Genomic DNA, 6,662 nt, shown 5'->3' on the forward strand with positions numbered 1-6,662 from the left:
ACCAGCGCATCCATTCAAGTGACAGAGCCTACAAGTGTTCCATGTGTATCAAGGTCTTCAAAAGCAGTTCGAAATTGAAGATCCACCAGCGCATCCACACAGGAGAGAGACCCTACAAGTGCTCAGAGTGTGGGAAGAGCTTTACAGACTGTTCCAACCTCATCTGCCACAAGCGCATCCACACTGGATAGAGACCCTTTAAGTGTCCCGAGTGTCCAAAAGGCTTCAGGAGCAGTTCCTACCTCATTGTCCACCAGTGCATCCACACAGGAGAGAGACAATATAAGTGCACGGTATGTGGGAAGGGCTTTGAAAGCAGATCTAGCCTCACCCACCACCAAAGCATTCACACAGGAGAGAGCCACTTCAAGTACCGTGGATGTGAGAAGAGCTTCAAAAGCAGCTCCAATCTCATTGTCCACCAGCGCATCCACACAGGAGAGAGACCCTTTAAGTGTCCTGAGCATCCAAAGAGCTTCAAGAGCAGTTCTGAATCAAAGTGACACCAATGCATCCACCCAGGATACAAACTATACAAGTGCTCTGGGTGTGGGCACAGCTACAAACGAAGTTCCCATCTTGATTCCCACCAGTGCATCCATTCAGGAGGCAGAGCCTACAAGTGCTCCATTTGTGGCAAGGGCTTCGAAAGCAGTTAGGAACTGAAGATCTACCAGTGGATCCACAGAGGAGAGAGACCCTACAAGTGCTCAGAGTGTGGGAAGAGCTTCCGCAGCAGTTCCTACGTCATTGTCCACCAGGGCATTCACACAGGAGAAAGACTCCTTAAATGCCCTGTGTGGGAAGGGCTTTACAAGCAGTTCTAATGTCAGCTCCAACAAGCACATCCATAGGGGCAACAGACAGTAGGAATGCCTTGAGTTTGGGGGAGCCTCCAAAAGCAGTTCCTGCCTCGTTAGCTACCTACACATCCTCACAGGAGACAGAGCCCGCAGTGCCCAATGTGGGCAGAGCTTCATCCAGATCCCCAGCCTGGTCACCACCTGTGGCATTGTGTGGTGACAGACCTTACAAATCCTTTGAGCAGAGGAGGAGATTCGTAACAAACTCATCTTAAAAACACCCTGAAGAGCATGCTCCTGGCTCTGGCAGTGGAACCGTGCTCTTCTGCTTTTGTCTGACTGCTTTGTTGTCTTCTGCTTTCCTGACTTGTCCTCTTTACCCCTCCATTACCTGTCAGAGAATTGCATCTCGGTGGCATTTTCCTGCTGTCACCAAGCCAAGTCAGCACAGCTGTGACACAGAGATTTGAAGTTCACTCCATGAAATCCTGCTTCAAAACCCCCTGTATCTGCAAGGCCCAACCCCTGAATTTTGTTCCCTTTAGATCAGAAGAGAGCATTAAGCGGATAGAAGCTGTGTCGCAGCTGGAGATACTTGGGAGTTACACTGCATGCCCAGCAGGTGGTGGTGCATGTGTCACACTTGAGGATCATGATTCCCACTCCAGTGCTCAGAGGAGATGCTCATGTTTTCTCCTGGGCTCATTTGGATGAGCCAGCCCCTGCTTTGTCTCCTGACCAGAATATCTGCGAGTTTTCCCATGTGTTGGATGGACTGTAGCTCCCTTCCTGGTGTCAACGGTTTACAGGCGTTTGGCCTGGGACCCACGCCCCGGGAAAAGGGAAAAAAGGGTAAGGAGATGGGCCTGAGAGCAAAACAGCAGCAACAATCTGAGGAGAAACAAACTAATTTACTAAATAAGATATTGGAATGCAAAGCAACACACTGTAATACAATATAATTACAATTTAAGCTGATAAATCCAATACAGCGAGAGAGAATGTCCCAAAATCAAGGTAGGCCTTACTCTACTACTGACGATAAGACAGCTGGGGAGTGAGATGCTGCCAGGATGAGAGACGGGCGGAAAGAGAAGGGACAAGGTCTCATGATCTGCAAGTTTTTATCTTTTCCCTCTGACTGGAAATGGTAACAGAGGAGCAAAGTACCGTGGGGAATGTAGTAGTCCTTCTCTTCTGAGAACTAGGTACATTCACTACATGATGTTATGATGTGGAATACCAATAACCGAAAATCATAAAACCATGACATTCCACCCCTTATTCCATATCACTACATCATGTCAATATACATATGCAAACACAATAATTAACATGCATTACACACACAGAAATGTATACCTATATATACATAGACTTACTGACTGCACTCCCCCAACATCAAATTCCCTTGTGGTACACACTGAACATCCCCATTCTTCTGCATCACCCACCAAATAGACCCAGGTCCCTGGGCAAAAACAGTGCCACGGAGAGATTTGCCCTTCCCAGAAGCTGAAAAGACCCAAACCGCTTTTTCCAGCATGCTCTTTACATGTACTACAGGGACCTTATCTCCCTCTACATTATGTAGAGAGCTGGATTGAGCAGGACCATCACGATTGATAGATCCTCGAGTGTTGACCAACCAGGTGGCTTCTGCCAAATGCTTCTCCCAGTGCTTGAATGTTCCGCTGCCCATTGCTTTCAACATGGTTTTTAACAATCCGTTGTATTGTTCAATTTTACCAGAAGCTGGTGCATGATAGGGGATATGGTAAATCCACTCAATGCCATGATCTTTGGCCCAAGTAGTTACAAGAGAATTTTTGAAATGAGTTCCATTATCTGACTCAATTCTTTCCGGAGTGCCATGTCACCACAGGACTTGTATCTTGAGGCCTAATATGGTGTTTCGAGCGGTAGCATGGGGTGCTTGAAACGTATGCTTGAAACTGCATATGTTTCAAGCCACCCAGTGGTTGCCTCCACCATGGTGAACATGTAACGCTTACCATTGCGGCTTCGTGGCAAGGTGATATAAACCACCTGCCACGCCTCCCCATATTTATACTTTTGCCATCACCCTTCCCCCCAAAGAGTTTTCATCCTCTTGGCCTGTTTAATTGTGGCACATGTTTCACAGTCATGAATAACCTGTGCAATAGTGTCCATAGTTAAGTCCACCCCTCGGTCTCTAGCCCACTTGTATGTTGCATCTCTTCCTTGATGGCCCAAGGTCTCATGGGCCCAGCAAGCTAGAAATAACTCACTCTTGTGTTGCCAGTCCAAGTCCATTTGAGCCACCTTAATTTTGGAGGCTCGGTCTGCCTGATGGTTATTTTGTTGTTCTTCAGTAGCCAGACTCTTGGGCACATGAGCATCTACATGACGCACCTTTACAACCATATTCTTAATTCGGGCAGCAATGTCTTCCCACAGCTCAGCAGCCCAAATAGGTTTACCCCTTCGTTGCCAGTTGTTTTGTTCCCACTGTTGTAACCACCCTCATAAGGCATTTGCCACCATCCATGAGTCAGTATAAAGATAAAACACTGGCCACCTCTCCTGTTCAGCAACACCTAAGGCCAGCTGGACAGCCTTTGCCTCTGCAAATTGGCTTGATTCTCCTTTTCCTTCCATGGCCTCTGCAACTTGTGCAGGGCTCCACACAGCAGATTTCCATCTGCGATGCTTCCCCACAATATGACACGATCCATCTGTGAACAGGGCAAATTTCTTTTCATTTTCTGGTAATTCACTGTATGGTGGGGCCTCTTTGGCACATGATACCTCCTCTGCTGGTGATGTTCCAAACTTTTTACCTTCAGGCCAGTCCATGATCACCTCTAAGATTCCTGGATGATTGAGGTTCCTCATCCGAGCTCGTTGTGTAATCAGCGCAACCCACTTACTCCAAGTGGTATCAGTAGCATGATGGGTGGAGGGAACCTTTCCCTTAAACATCCAGTTGAGCACCGGCAGTCGAGGTGCTAGGAGGAGCTGCGTTTCAGTTCCGATTACTTTGGAAGCAGCTCGAACCCCCTCATATGTGGCTAAGATCTCCTCAGTTGGAGTGTAGTGCTCCTGAGACCCTTTGTATGCTCGACTCCAGAATCCCAGGGGTCGGCCTCGGGTCTCTCCTGAGGCTCTTTGCCACAAACTCCAAGTGGGACCTTTCTCTCCAGCAGCAGTGTAGAGGATGTTCTTAACATCCTGTCCTGTCCGTACTGGCCCCAGGGCCACGGCACGGGCTATCTCTTGTTTAATCTGCTCAAAAGCCTGCTGCTGCTCAGGACCCCACGTAAAATGATTCTTCTTCCACATCACCTGATAAAGGGGGCTCACAATGAGGCTATAGTTTGGAACATGCATTCTCCAAAAGCCCACTACACCTGGAAAAGATTGCGTCTCTTTCTTATTAGTGGGCGGAGACATGGCAGTGATTTTGTTGACCTCATCCGTTGGGATGTGGCGATGTCCATCTTGCCACTTAATACCTAGGAGCTGAATTTCCTATGCACGCCCTTTCACTTTGCTTCGCTTAATAGCGAAACCAGCTCGCAGGAGGATCTGGATTATTTGCTCTCTTTTCTCGAAAACTTCCTTTGCTATATCACCCCACACAACAATGTCATCAACGTACTATAGGTGCTCAGGAGCACCGCCCTGTTCCAGTGCAGTTTGGATCAGCCCATGGCAAATGGTTGGGCTGTGTTTCCACCCCTGGGGCAAACGGTTCCGGGTATACTGAACGCCCCTCCAGGTGAAAGCAAACTGTGGTCTGCATTTTGTGGCCAACGGAATGGAAAAGAAGGCATTAGCAATGTCAGTGGTGGCGTACCACCTGGCTGCTTTTGACTCCAGTTCATACTGGAGTTCTAGCATGTCCGGCACAGCAGCACTCAGTGGAGGTGTGACTTCATTCAGGCTGCGGTCTACTGCCAGCCTCCATTCTCCGCTGGCTTTACACACTGGCCATATGGGGCTGTTAAAAGGTGAGTGAGTTTTGCTGATCACTCCCTGGCTCTCTAGTTGACGAATCAACTTATGAATGGGGAGCAAGGAATCCCTGTTGGTGCGGTACTGCCGTCTGTGCACTGTTTTTGTGGCAATTGGTACCTGTTGCTCTTTTACTTGTAGCAACCCCACCACAGATAGATCTTCTGACAGGCCAGGCAAAACCAACAGCTGCTTAACATTATCTACAGCAGCTATTCCAAAGGCCCATCGATACCCTTTGGGATCCTTGAAATGTCCCCTTCTGAGGTAATCAATACCGTGTATGCACGGAGCCCCTGGACCAGTTACGATAGGATGTTTTTGCCAGTCTTTACCAGTGAGACTTATTTCGGCCTCCAACACAGTCAACTCTTGTGAACCCCCAGTCACTCCAGGAACATAAACTGAGTCAGTCCCTTGGTGACTTGGGGGCATTAGAGTGCACTGTGCACCAGTGTCCACCAGTGCCTCATATTGCTGTGGTTCTGATGTGCCAGGCCATCGAATCCACACAGTCCAATACACTCTATTGTCCCTTTCCCCCCACTGGCTAGGGGCAGGGCCCCTCTACTTGTTACCTCCATTGTTCTTCTGAGCAGGGCCCTTACGGCTTTTGCCACGTCCCGCGGCAGGAGCAGAGTATTTTGCCTTGGTGGTTGATCTGGCTAGCAGTTCTGTTACCTATGCTTGTAGTGCAGGAGTGGGTTTCTTGTGCTGCTTCTTCATGTCTTCTCCATGGTCACGTAGGAAACGCCTCAAGACAACGCGTGAAATAGTCTTACTGTTGTCACTTGCTCGAGCAGGAGAATGTCGTCGTCTTCTAATAGCTGAGACATTGGATGATGCAAGTTGGGAGGAAAATAAATTGCTCAGCCCCTCCCATAGGCTGTCTCGGTAATCCTGATTGTCATCAGGTTTATCATCATGAGGCAAAGTTGTCAGTTTCTCTATTATATCATCGTGATCACTCTCAAGTCTATCCAGTCTTTCAGTTAGCTTTACAATGGCTGAAGCATAAACTTGCAGAGGGGTTAAATGTAGCTCAAAGTCATGGAGCCTGGAAATCAGTTCACCCATAGAGGGTCTTCTTTCCCCTCTGCCGTACATGGCTGCTAATGTACCGGTGTACTTTTCTGGTGCAGTTCTTGTGAATGTATGCCACATGTCACATCTTGATCGCCGAGGTTAGCTGGTCGGCGCTGTCCCCAGCCAGAACCACAGTGACTGAAGCGAGGTACAGGGGGGGGTTTGGATCGATTCCTTTACGCGGGGACCCCCGAGCTAACAGAGCGGCCCGGCAGCTCTTGCGAGAGCGGCTGAGTGGCGTGGGCATTGCCAGGGCAACGGCCCTGCATCCACACCCCTTGCCTTATAAAAAACCTCAGGGATGTGTCGCTGCCCACCTGGGGCGAAGCGGGGGAGTTCGAGTGCACGTACCACAGAGGCCGTTCAAACGCGCTGAAACAGTAAGCCACTCGTTCACGTGACTACACAGTGAGGAGGCCTGTTGTATCACTGTATTGGGAGTGGTTAGTGCAGGGGTACCTGTTAACGGGCTGGTAACGCGGTCAGGGCAGAGCTGGCGCTATCAGCTATCGGCAACCGGGAGGACCGGACCAGTTGCACCTCGTTAAGGTTGCCCTAGACCGTGCTCGGGTCGGCTGCTTTGCCGTGGCTGCCCCCCGGCGGAAGGCTATTTCTAGGAAAAATGCGGGGACCCAGACTGAGGTCCCACGCACAGATAAAAGGATGGCCGCTGCCAAGAAAAATGAGGAGACCCAGATGGAGGTCCACAGCAACATGTTAGTACTCAGGTTTTTGGCTGCGGTGAGTGCTTGAGCTTGGCCCTTGCAGTGC

General features: G+C 49.4%; 1 pseudogene; it reads left to right on the forward strand.

The window, feature by feature from the left end:
* Positions 1 to 1,142, forward strand: part of LOC110391411 — a 6,007-nt pseudogene extending 4,865 nt beyond the window's left edge.
* Positions 1,143 to 6,662: the final 5,520 nt, after the last annotated feature.

This window comes from Numida meleagris, unplaced genomic scaffold (assembly GCF_002078875.1).
Source record: "Numida meleagris isolate 19003 breed g44 Domestic line unplaced genomic scaffold, NumMel1.0 unplaced_Scaffold361, whole genome shotgun sequence".
Taxonomy (NCBI): domain Eukaryota; kingdom Metazoa; phylum Chordata; class Aves; order Galliformes; family Numididae; genus Numida; species Numida meleagris.